The 12,777-nt window shown below is 49.1% G+C and overlaps 1 protein-coding gene across 3 annotated transcripts in view; it reads right to left on the reverse strand.

The window, feature by feature from the left end:
• CALN1 (calneuron 1) overlaps positions 1-12,777 on the reverse strand; it is a 674,755-nt gene that overhangs the window by 544,266 nt on the left and 117,712 nt on the right. The window contains exon 1 of one of the 3 annotated variants that reach the window (XM_033193348.1): positions 10,123-10,707. The exons of the other annotated variants lie outside the window; for them this stretch is intronic. The gene's annotated coding sequence lies outside the window, so the exon portion shown is untranslated. Of the gene's footprint in view, positions 1-10,122; positions 10,708-12,777 lie in introns of those variants that run through there. 3 annotated transcript variants of the gene reach the window in all.

The raw sequence follows: 12,777 nt of genomic DNA on the forward strand, positions 1-12,777 counted from the left end.
AGATCAGATTAAAAAGCAGAGCAACTGGTTTTCCGAAGCAGCAGTAGGAATGTTGGAGGCTGAGACGCCACATCAGTGTTCAGTACAGATGTTTGAGGTTTTCTTACCAGGCTATAAAAATGTTTACACAGTAATTAGGCCTGTTATCAGTACACAAACAGATTACACTTTACAGAATGAATGAACGGCTCAAAAACCCCCTCGGTTTCCATGAGGTTCGGAGCATTTTCCTAATTCTTGGGTTTACGAAAATAAATTCGGTTTCCAATAACACGGAGCCACGGCTGAGTGTAGGGGAAAGCGATCTGGGGTGTGAAATGAACTCTGACAGCGCACATGTCACTCAATCTCTCTGACTGAGTCTCCCCATCTGTAAATGAGCTAACCAAGATTCCTCTCCTCCTTTAATTCCACGGTTCTATTACTTTGCAGTCAATGTCTTCTAAACACATATTCATTCTCTTCACCACAAAAGGATATGTTTAATTAATGACTTTTTTTAAGGTGTAATTCTGCTGAATCACATAATGAGACTCCGATCCAACACTATTCAGTCATATTGAGACTGAGTTTGTGGCAGTTAATTCCTGACACTGAAGCCCCCAAGCCCAGTCTATAGGATGAGACCACAAGGTCGACTTGGGCTTTATGTGGATGTCCAGCTCTTCCAGAACACATCAATGGTTCTGAGTAACACTTGACTGAGGCTGGGTGCAGTGGCTCACGCCTGTAATCCCAGCACTTTGGGAGGCTGAGGCGGGAGAATCACTTGAGGTCAGGAGTTCGAGACCAGCCTGGCCAGTATAGTGAAACCCCGTCTCTACTAAAAATACAAAAATTAGTCAGGTGTGGTGGCACGCGCCTGTAGTCCCAGCTACTCAGGAGGCTGAGGCAGGAGAATCACTTGAACCCAGCAGGCGGAGGTTGCAGTGAGCCAAGATCACGCCACTGCACTCCAGCCTGGGCAACAGAGCAAGACTCTGTCTCAAAAATAAATAAATAAATAAATAAACAAACACTTCATTGAATGTTTTTCTTTTCCTGTTTTCAAGGAATAATACTTAGTTGTAACAAATACGACACCAAAATAATTAGCCAAGCTGTCAAATTTGCACTTCTAAATTTTCCTGTTGCCTAACTTTTGATAACGAAAAAGTGCAAGCAATTTTTAATCGTGATACACACTTTTGGGATCCAATACGAAAGCAGTAATGTTTAAATGTTCAGAAATGAGCTTTTAATGAATATTTAATTGCTCTATTCTTTATAAGTATAAATTATGCTTTCAGTAACACTCTGAATACTAAAAAGGCAAGATTCGGTTCTTCCTAGTTATGTGTTCAAATTTCCCAGTAATTTGTTTCAAAAGGGGAAAAAAAGGTCATCTTGGTTTCAATCTCTATGAGAAGGAACTTGGAGAGTAATTTAGAAGTAAGGTAACTTCTTACAGCAATATCCCAAATTCAACAAAATTTAGATGTATGTATTTGAAATGCATAGAAAAAAATCTAACAATATATGTACTTGAAATGTGAATGGTATTGAGAATGAGAGTGAAGAAAGATGCCTTCCATGTTCTCTGTAACATTTCTGTATAGCTTTTAATTTCTTTTTTAAAAAGAATGTTTAATTTAATCACTAAAAAAGTCTTAAGCACAAAACAGAGCCACTCATTGGGCACCTTTGTCAAAACAAGTGACATAGTTTGGCTGTGTCCCCAACCAAATCTCACCTCGAGTTGCAATAATCCCCACGTGTCAAGGGTGGGGCCAGGTGGAGATAATTGAATCATGGGGGCGGTTTCCCCCACACTGTTCTCCTGGTAGTGAATAAGTCTCACGAGATTTCATGGTTTTATAAATGGGAGCTCCCCTACACAAGCTCTTTCCTGCCGTCGTGGAAGACATCCTCTTGCTCTTCCTTCATCTTCCGCCATGATTGTGAGGCCTCCCAGCTATGTGGTACTGTGAGTTCACTAAACCTCTTTCCTTTATAAATTACCCAGTCTCAGGTATGTCTTCATTAGCAGTGTGAGAACAGACTAATACAATGAGCATCCTATCTTCTGTCCCAACCAGGACCGTGGGTGTTTGAGATTAAAATTCCCAAAATAAGATGGTAAGGGAAAGTGTTTAGTAGATTACCGTCTCCCAACACTCTATTCAAGGCACTGGTGATCATCAGTGTCTACATTTTATTTATTTACTTTTTTTGAGACAGAGTCTCGCTCTGTCGCCCAGGCTGGAGTGCAGTGGCATAATCTCAGCTCACTGCAACCTCCGCCTCCTGGGTTCAAGCAATTCTCCTGCCTCAGCCTTCCAAGGAACAGGGCTTACAGGCACCCACCACCACGCCTGGCTAGTTTTTTATATTTTTAGTAAAGATAGGGTTTCGCCAGGCTGGCCAGGCTAGTCTTGAACTCCTGACCTCAGCTGATCCAACCATCTCGGCCTCCCAAAGTGCTGGGATTACAGGTGTGAGCCACCACGCCCAGCCCAGTGTCTACATTTTAAAACAAGTATTTTTCCGATTATAAAAGAAATGTGTGTTCATTTGCAAAACCATAAAATCATTCATAATGCCAACAGCTTTGAACAAGCATTGTTAACATTTTTGGTCCATTTATTTCCATTGTTCTTCTGTACCACGTTTTTAAACAAAACTGAAATCATACTATGATTGCAGTTTTGTTTGTATCCACACTTAACTGGTACGTTAGAAATCACCAAATTAAGGTCACCAAAGCATTTTCTCTCCATCTGTTACTCCTAAACACTACATTTTATTTTACATTCTGATGGATAAAGACTCACTTTATTGTACCACGGTAGTGTAGGCAGAATGGACAGCTGGAGACAGGATGATCTTTGGAAAATATAGACTAAGTCATATCACTCACCTGTTTAAAACCCCTCCATGACTTCTATTGAACTCAGTATCAAACCCAGACTCCACAGGATGACCCTATATGAGCTAGCCCCCATCTCTCTGAACTCATCTCCCGCCACACCAGTCTCCTTCCTTCTCCTCTAAATGAGCCCAGTTCATTCCTGCTTTGAGACTTTTGCACTGGCTGTTCCCACGCCCTGGAAGTTCTTCCACAGATATTTCCCCACCTTATCCCTTCATGTCATTCTGGTGTCAGTCTAAATAGAGCTCATCATTGAGATCTTTCTTGGTTGGGCTCAGTGGCTCATGCCCGTAATCCCAGCACTTTGGGAGGCCGATGCAGGTGGATCACTTGAGGTCAGGAGTTTGAGACCAGCCTGGCCAACATGGTGAGACCCCATCTCTACTAAAAACACAAAAATTAGCTGGGCACGGTGCCACACACCTGTAATTCCAGCTATTCAGGAGACTGAAGCAGGAGAATCGCTTGAACCCAGGAGGCAGAGCTCGCAGTGAGCCGAGATCACGCCACTGCACTCCAGCCTGGGCAACAGAGCAAGACTCCATCTCAATAAATAAATAAAAATAAAAATACAAAAATTAGTTCAGGCGCAGTGGCTTATGCCTGTAATCCCAGAACTTTGGGAGGCTGAGGCAGGCGCATCACCTGAGGTCAGGAGTTCAAGCCCATACTGGCCAACATGGTGAAACCCTGTCTCTACTAAAAATACAAAAATTAGCTGGACGTGGTGGCGGGCGCCTATAATCCCAGCTACTCGGGATGCTGAGGCAGGAGAAGCGCTTGAACCTGAGAGGCGGAGGTTGCAGTGAGTTGCGATCATGCCACTGCACTCCAGCCTGGATGACACAGTGAGACTCCATCTCAAAAAATAATAATAATAATAGAAAAATTAGCTGGGTGTGGTGGTACATGCCTGTAATCCTAGCTGCCCTGGAGACTGAGGCAGAAAGATCACTTGAACGCGGGAGACAGAGGCTGCAGTGAGCCAAGATCGCAACACTGCACTCCAGCCTGGGCAACAGAGCAAGACTATCTCAAAAAATAAAAAAAGAGAGAGAGACCTTTGTTGGCCATCCAATCTGAAGTAGCCCTTGCATCTGTTTCAATTATATCCTCCAATTTTATTTCTATATTATTGTGTCTTACACCACTAGACAATAAGGGTACCATCTCTGTCTGACGAATTCATCATTTTCCCCAGTACCTGAACCAGAGATGCTCAATACATACTAGTTGGATGAATGAAAGCATTTTCAAAGAATCCAGATTTGTGGTGCGTGAGATAAAGTAACCTACTTAAATAGGTCTTATTCACAGCAGCACAGTCCCTTAATGAGGCTTTTTAAAATAGATTGTCACCCTCTCCAATAACCTGGTCATGGAGAGCTGCCCACAGCCCTGCCAGTGGGAAAGTAAACCAGTTATTTAGTCTTGTTCAGACTTCAGTTCTGCTTCTCCACCCTGTTACCTAAACCAGAAACCCAATGGTGACACCTTCCCTTTCTCTCACTTCCCCAGCAATTAATAAGTCCTGCCAATTTTCCCTCTTATGGAAGACAAGCTCAACATCACAGTCACTGTCTTTTAGCAGATCATTCCAGTTTCCTTTCAGAAAACACTCTCTCCCAGCCGGGCGCAGTGGCTCACGCCTGTAATCCCAGCACTTTGGGAGGCCGAGGCAGGTAGATTACCTGAAGTCAGGAGTTCGAGACCAGCCTGGCCAATATGGTGAAACCCCATCTCTACTAAAAATACAAAAATTAGCCAGGCATGGTGGCAGGAGCCCATAATCCCAGCTACTCGGGAGGCAGAGGTTGCAGTGAGCCGAGATCGCACCACTGTACTGCAGCCTGGGCAACAGAGTGAGACTCCATCAGAAAAAAAAAAAAGAAAAGAAAGAAAAGAAAACAATCTGTCCCAATCTCAGTGACTTTTCAGAAACCCACCCCTAGATATAGGAACCCAAAACTATGCCAATCAGATATGTCCTCTGAGCATCTTGAATGCAGCAGAATGAAACAATAACAATAATGGAGGGCAGGTGAGCCCAAAATTGGGGCTTAGCCTGGGAGGGTTCTTGGCTTTGCCCAGGAAAGAATTCAAGTGCAAGCCAGGGGTGTGAGACAGCAAGTTTTTTTTCTAATAGTCACAGAATATCTATTTATTTACTTATTCATTTTTTTTCAACTTTTATCTTTTTTTTTTCCAACTTTTATCTTAAGTTCAGGGGTACATGTGCAGGTTTGTTACATAGGTAAATGTGTATGTACCATGGTCATTTTCTGCACAGATCATCCCATCACCCAGGTATTAAGCCTAGAATCCATCAGCTATTCTTTCTGATGCTGTCCCTCCTCGCACCCTCCACCCTCTAACAGGCCCCAGTGTGTGTTTGTGTGTGTGCGTGTGTGTGTGTCCCCATGTGTCCATATGTTCTCATCACTTAGCTTCCACTTGTAAGTGAGAACATGTGGTATTTGATTTTCAGTTCCTGTGTTTGCTAAGGATAATGGCCTCCAGCTCCATCCATGTCCCTGAAAAGTCCATGATCTCATTCCTTTTTATGGCTGCATAGTATTCCATGGTGTATATGTACCACATTGTCTTTAGCCAGTTTCTCATTGATGGGCATGTAGGATGATTCCATGTCTTTGCTATTGTCAATGGGAGATAGCAACTTTTATTGAAGCAGCAGTGTACAGCAGCAGCAGAGATACTCCTTGTACAGCAGGGCTATTCCCTAGGCAGTATGTGCAGGGTAGCACCCCAGTGCTGCAGTCATATTTATACCCATTTTTAGTCATATCCAAATTAAGGACAGTTTAAGCAGAAATTTCTAGAAATAGGGTGGTAACTTCTGGGTGGTTGGGTCATTGCCATGGAAAGGGGTAATAACTTCCAGTTGTTGCCTTGGCAATGGTAAACTGACACAGCTCATGTGTGGGTGTGTCTTATGGAGAGCTGCTTGCCCTCAGCCCTGTTTTAGCTGGTCCTCAATTTGGTCCAGCTAATTGGACCAAATCGAGCCCCACCTCTAGAGTTGAGTCCCACCTCCTACCTCAATAATAACAGAAAAGGTTGGTGATCATTTACTTCCATAGCATCCACTGGAAGAGACCGTAAGTCAATTCCTGCCACCAAGATCCCCTGGACTGCCTAATTCCTGTCTATTCCATGCCTGGTTCTTTAGGGATGCTCTTAATCCTGTGAGTTTCCATCAATATTTCTAATGCAATCTTTGTTGACGTTGTTAGCCAGACTTAGTTTCTGTTGCTTGCAACCCAAGGATCCTAGCTGACAATTCTCCTGTTTGCTGAATCCATCCCATCTTCTCCATCCTCCTCACCATGGCCTCATCAGCCTTGCCTGGCTTTCAGAGCCAGCTTCCTCCCTGGTATCCATGTTTCTGGTCTTCTTGGTGCCAAATTCATTCACCACAAAGTCTCCAGCCAAAACTGACCATGCCACCCTAATGGAGAAATGCTGAGTCCCTGGTCCTCACCAAAGGCCCCCATCTATCATTCTGGTCACTTCTTTTGTACCTCCCTGTTGCAATCTTTAAGCACCAAGAACTCCAAACTACCAGCTGCTTCCTCATATTCTCCACATGTGTTCTAATCTCTCATCCCTTCCCACCCTTTCCTCTGCACCAGAATACCCATGAAAAGCTAACCATGTCCTTAATCATCCTGTAAACTCAGCTCAGACATCACCTCCACCCTTGCTTAGCTACCATCCACCTCTACTCACAAATGTGCAACCCTAATACATGGTCTGCCCTCCCCACTAATCTGTGAATTTTTTGATGACAGGCACTGTGTCGTCTTCATCTATCCGTACCACATAGGCACTGAATAAATGCTTGTTGAATGTTAAATGATTAAAAACACAATTCACATTGAAAAACCCCAGGTTGGATGCAACAATGGTGTTTTCCTTTTCCTCCTTCCGAACCACATTTGGAATTATCCTCAAATTGAGCGTTCTGAGAAATCTGCCAATGCTCTGCTATCTTGAAGGATGGTTTCATAGCTTAGGAGTCAGAACTCACACTGTTTTAACAAGCATCAGAGGCTGTTGCTGGTTGCACTGCCTAATGGTTCTCAATCGTGAAAGGACATTTCAGACACTCTGACTACACCAGCTGAAGCCCCAAGTGACGGGCTAAGGTGCCACTCAGCCTATACCAACATGAGTACAGAAGGAATATGCAAAAAAAAAAAAAAGCTTATCGTCAATCATCAAACCAGTACAGACACACGTGACAAGGGAAGGGCTTTGCTGTGGGATTCTCCTTCCTCCCCAGATCAACTGCACAAGACACAGCTCCTCCTGTGCCTCAGTTTCCTCACCAGGAATGAAGAATGAGATGCTGACCTAGATTCATTCAACGAACATAGACAGGGCACCCACTCTGTGTCTGACTCTAAACAAATTACTGCAGGTCAAAGATTCCCAAAATACTTTTCCTATCCTAAGGAAGCAGTGTGGAAAGTGCCACACACATAGGTTCGAAACCCGGCCTGTTAGCCTCAAACTGTAACGCTGCTTCTGACCTGCCAGCTTCACAGCCCCAGGAAAAGTGATTTCAATTCCCTTTGCAGCAGTTTCCAAACAGGAAAAATGAGGATGACATGAGCTCAAAGGTGTGAAAGGGTCTGGCACACAAGTAGGGTCTCAGAAATCTGAATTAAGAGGGTCTCCGAGGACTTTAGACGTCCAAAGTTCTATCAATCGGAATTTCTCTCGTAATGAGAACTAGTGCCCCCTTCTGACAACCAGCGAGCACTGCACAGGTTGTCAGTATAAGAATGTGGTAAAAGACACCACTGCACACACCACAACAGGAGGAAGGGCCTGCCACAGATATCCCACCTTGGCTGGTGACCCTCCCAAGCCAGTTGCTATGAAAAAGAAATGTATAAATGACATCCTTGCCCTGCCCAATATTTATGGAGGGATCAGAAGCTACCCACTGGGGAGATAAATGTAAAATTCAAAAATGATGGGTTGTCATCCACCCCCCACCCTGTACCCCCCTCCCCTTACAGAGGAAAGGACGTCACGTGTGTCGGTCAAGTCTTGCCCATCCCTTTCTCAACAGAACCAGCTGAATTAAATTATTTTCTTGCCAAAAAGCCTTTATCCTACACCCTAGTCTAAGGCCTGATTACTGGCAATAGTTGCTTTCAGAGTTCAGGGAAAGGTGACATCTTGGTGAACAATTCTAAGAAGATTTAGCTCTCCTCCGATAAAATATCATGAGGATTGGATTTCCAAAGAGTTTTGTTTTCATTACTCCACTTGGATACACCCAGTAACCAACTTCACTGTCGTAGAACAGCTTCTCAGTAAACAGCTCCATGCAGCTATTGCCATGAAAAACCCACACGTCTGCAGTGAAGTAAAAAAAAAAGCCACTCCACTGGTCTTCCACCAGGGCAGGCTGCTCTGGAAACACAGCTCAGGGCATCCTTGGGGCTTTGGTAGAAGACCCCACTGATTGCCTGAGGAACTAGCAAAGTTATGCAGTTCCTGGAGCCCAGGAATGAATCCTAAACTGGGCGTGGTGACAGAACCACAAGGCTGAGAGGTCTGAGGTGACACCTGGACATCAGGACAGGTAGCAGATAAAAATCAAGACTCCACATTCTTCTTCTTCCAACACCTCCTCCCACCCCACAAAAATGAAATAAAACCACGAACAAGCCAAGGAGGAGAGCTGGAATCAGGCTCCTAGGAAAAACACGTCCTGTTCTAGCCTCAAGACAATTTCACACCAAATGGCTTTAAACTCCTTTCCAAAGCTTTGATGCCCGAATTGAAAAATAATTTCCCTTTTAAGCAAAAGTCAGCAGTTAAAGAAGCAGAACCTGAAAATCCTAGGAGCTCATGAGTTCTCCTATGTGCACAAATGTTGTGTGTGTCTGAACACGCAGCGCAGAAATCTACCCATCCTTTCTTGGAAGGTCATCCCAACTCTGTTGCAGAGGCTACTGTGGGTCACTCTAGAATGTAGTTATTATCACGAAACAGACTTCCCAGCCACACACAGCCGGCGCTAAGCTGCTATTCCCTGAGCCCAAGAAAGTCTCCTTTTTTGCAGAAAACCGGCTCAGGGCCTGGGGATGGCTGGCGCCCCAGTCTTGGCACTCAGGGAACTGCAGGCACCGCTTCACCCGGGAGCTAAGGGCTTCGACCCAAATGGAAGAAAGGCGCCTTCCTCACACAAGCCTCGTCCAAGAAAAAAGAGCAGTGGGAAACGATGGTGGGGTGGTGGCTCGGGCGCACGTGGCCCAAGGCTAGGACGCAAATTGATCCGCTCGGTGCAACCTCTGTATCCCCAGTCCGTCGGGATGGGGTGCCCCCGCTCGCCCTCTCCCCGAGGGCGGCCCAGAACTACCTGCTGCTGCCTAGGCGCCCTCGGACCAAGTCTCGGGAAGTTCACTCCGCGTTGCGCTAGTCCGGAGAGACTGGGAACCCGGGTAAACCCAGACTGTCCGGGGAAGACGGAGCCCGCCCCTGCCTGGGCGCCAGACCCATCCAGCTGCTTGGAGCTCAGGGACTAGGTCCCAGAGGGACTGCAGAGGCCTCTCTGGTTACCCCTTGCACCCCGGCGCCTCCAGACTCGGGGTAGGTGGCGACGAGGAGCGTGCGCCCAGGAAGGCAAGCAGTCAGCCCTGGGGGCCAGACGCGGAGAGAACCCTGCCTCCCGCCTCCCCCGATCGCCATGACTCCGGCTTCCCGAAGAGACCTGGTTGCCGCCGGGCGCTCCCACCTGGGCTGCGGTGCGGCTCCGGGTCCCCTGCCCTCCCTCCCCACCGCCCGGGAGCCTGCGGCCGGGGGCGCGCTGCCTGGTGGCCACTGGCTCCTGGGGGCTACAGGAGCGGTTCCCAGTCTCCAGCCCTCACAGTGCCGGGACAGCACAGTGCGCCGCGGCCCTTCCCTAGCCCCACGCCCCCAGGCAGGCAGCCAGAGCCAGCCCCACGGAGGGCAAGGTGGCCGGGGCAGCCCCCAGCCCGCCGGGTGGGTGCCCCAGTGCCGGAGCCAACAGGTACGGGAGGCGTTGTCTGCCAATCGCCCGCCCACTCCGAATACGGGGGCTCACGACAGCCCGGGGGTTTGGACACCCTGGAGAGGGGCGAGGACCGAGGGAAGAGGAGAAGAGAGGGAGCGCGCGGGTGAGCTGGGGAGCCGGCGGCGGCACTCACCTCTCGCTGGGCCGGGGCCCCGCAGCCCGGCAGCCGAGGCGCCTCCGCACCGCGCGGGGGGCTTCCTCCGAGGCCCGCAAGGAGGGGACGGCGCGGAATGGAGGCGCCGAGCGGGCAGCGCTCAGCCTCTCGCTCACACCCCCAGCCGGCAGCCGCGTCCCCGCGCCGGCATCCTCGCTGCCGCCGGCTCCCTCGGCGCCCCCGGGCCGCTCCCCACGCGCGCGCCGAGACCGGCACGAGCCCCCTCGTCGACTCGGAGCGCGATCTGGGCGCGTGCCTCCCTGTCCTTGTCCTCTGCTCCCGTCTGGGGACGTGTGCCCCGCACCCCCTGCACCGCGCGCTCTTCTACCCCTCCCGCTCCCGCTGGCCGCGCGGGTTCAGCCCATGTGCGCGGCTGCCTCGCTGCGCCCCGGAGCCCAGTGGCCGAGGCCCCGCCGGAGTTGCGCGCCCTAGAAACTCCATGCAGCTCCGGCCTCCTCCCCAGCTCCTCCCCTGCGGGCCCCCCGGGGCCTTGCGGCCGCCAGCAGCACTGTCCACGCTCTGCCGGCGCCCGCGTTCAGGAGCCGGGCTTCTGGGCTCGCCTTGGCCGCCTGCGCCCCGGCTCCTCCGAGGGTCGGGGAGCCCCCACCCCCACCCTCCGCCTCTCCAATGGCTCCCTCGGTTTCCAGGCAGCGCAACCTGAGGAACGCCTCGGCGCGCGCGCACTCACACTCGCGCGCACACACACACACGCACGCACATGCACGGCACACACAGGCAGACACGCGGGGGGCGAGCAGGCGCTTGGCAGACGGTCCTCCTTCCTTCCCTTCCCAAAGAGGCTGCCCACGTTAACTCTGGCAAACTGCTGCTCCTCGGAACAGGACAACTCACCCTAGCGCCCGCCGCCTTCACTACTTCATCCCAGGTGCGCACACCCTGGGGCCACGATTACACCTGAGCCCAGGGGGAAGGCAGGGCGCCGAGGTGGAGGGGCCGATGGCCGAAACTGCGGGGGCCAGCATTCCGCGTGACCGCCCCTGGCGACATCCAGGGAGGCACGGCTGCCGCGGGGCATCGCCCACCCACCTGGGATCCCACTCCTCCAGGGCCTGAGAACATGAGGCGTGGCCCCCACTTCTTCCAAGGTCATAGGACGGATGCGATGGGAGGGAGAGGACGCTTGGGCACAGGTGTGAGCTACAAATTCGCAGACTGTCTGCAACCTGCCCATGCGCTGACCTCTGCTGAGTCTCCGCCCAGACAGACCCCTCTCTCCCCTGCCCCGGGTCTCAAGGGCAACGCATTTGCTTGGAGTCAGCAGTCACCTTTCCTAGTCCCCACCTGTCTGCCTCCCAGGAGCTGACAGAATACACAGTGCAACCAAGGTTTGTCTTGGCAAGAAAAAGAAGAATCAAAGCAGCAAGGTGGGGCTCAGACTGTCCCGTAGACAGATTAGATGCTTGCCAGTTCCTTTTTGCTGCCCCCAAGATTGTGCCAATAAAGAAGGAACAACAAACCTGGCTGAAGCAGGCTAGTCTTTCCTTACAGCACCCTCCTTTCTCGGGTCCCCAGTTTCTTGCCCCCTCTTGGTGGCAGAAAGACTGCTCACCAGCTCAGATGCCTCCAATTCCCAGAACCAGAGAAAAGATACATGTGAAAATCCTCACACCAATCAGGAACAAAAGCAGGCAATGCTGCTCCAAGCCTCTCATCCAAACAGCTCAGCAGTCACCTCTCCACTGTTTGGTTCAACTGTCAGGGAAGTTTGGGCACTTTTTTTTTTTCTTTGCCAGCCAGCAGCACAATCAGGGTCGTGAGTGTGTGTGTGTGTGTGTGTGTGTGTGTCGCCTGGGCATGGTTTCAGAGTCCCTGAAGCACTTGTGGGTGCCACGCCTTTGGCATTTAGCATTTGCTAACCTGTATTATTACTATCTTGTATGGACCCTACTTCCCTAGTAATCTTTTCAAAATATGTTTTTATTTGTTATTCTTATAGGTACATGGTAGGTGTACATATTTATGGGGGTATATGAGAGGTTTTGATACAGGCATGCAATGTGAAATAAGCTCATCATGGAGACCAGGGTACCATTCCCTCAAGCATTTATCCTTTGAGTTACAAACAATCCAATTACACTCTTTAAGTTATCATAAAATATACAAGTTATTGACTATAGTCACCATGTTGTGCTACCGAATAACAGGTCTTATTCATTCTTTCTTTTTTTTAACCTATTAACCATCCCTACCTACCCAACCCTCTCAACCCCCACCCAGCCCCCCTCACCCTTCCCAACCTCTGGTAATCATTCATAGATTCTCTGTCCATGAGCTCAATTGTTTTGATTTTTAGATCCCATAAATAAGTGAAAACATGTGATGTCTGTCTTTCTGTGCCTGGCTTATTTTACTTAACATAATGATCTCCACTTCCATCCATGTAGTTACAAATGACTGGATCTCATTCTTTTTTATGGCTGAATAGTGCTCCATTGTGTATATGTCCCACATTTTCTTTATTCATCTCTTGATGGACACCTGGGTTGCTTCCAAATCTTAACTATTGTAAACAGTGCTGCAGCAAACATCAGAATGCAGATACCTCTTCGATATACTAATTTCTTCTCTTTGGGGTATATACTCAGCAGTGGGATTGCTGTATCATATGCTCCC

This window comes from Trachypithecus francoisi, unplaced genomic scaffold (assembly GCF_009764315.1).
Source record: "Trachypithecus francoisi isolate TF-2019V2 unplaced genomic scaffold, Tfra_2.0 Lachesis_group4, whole genome shotgun sequence".
In the NCBI taxonomy this organism is placed as follows: domain Eukaryota; kingdom Metazoa; phylum Chordata; class Mammalia; order Primates; family Cercopithecidae; genus Trachypithecus; species Trachypithecus francoisi.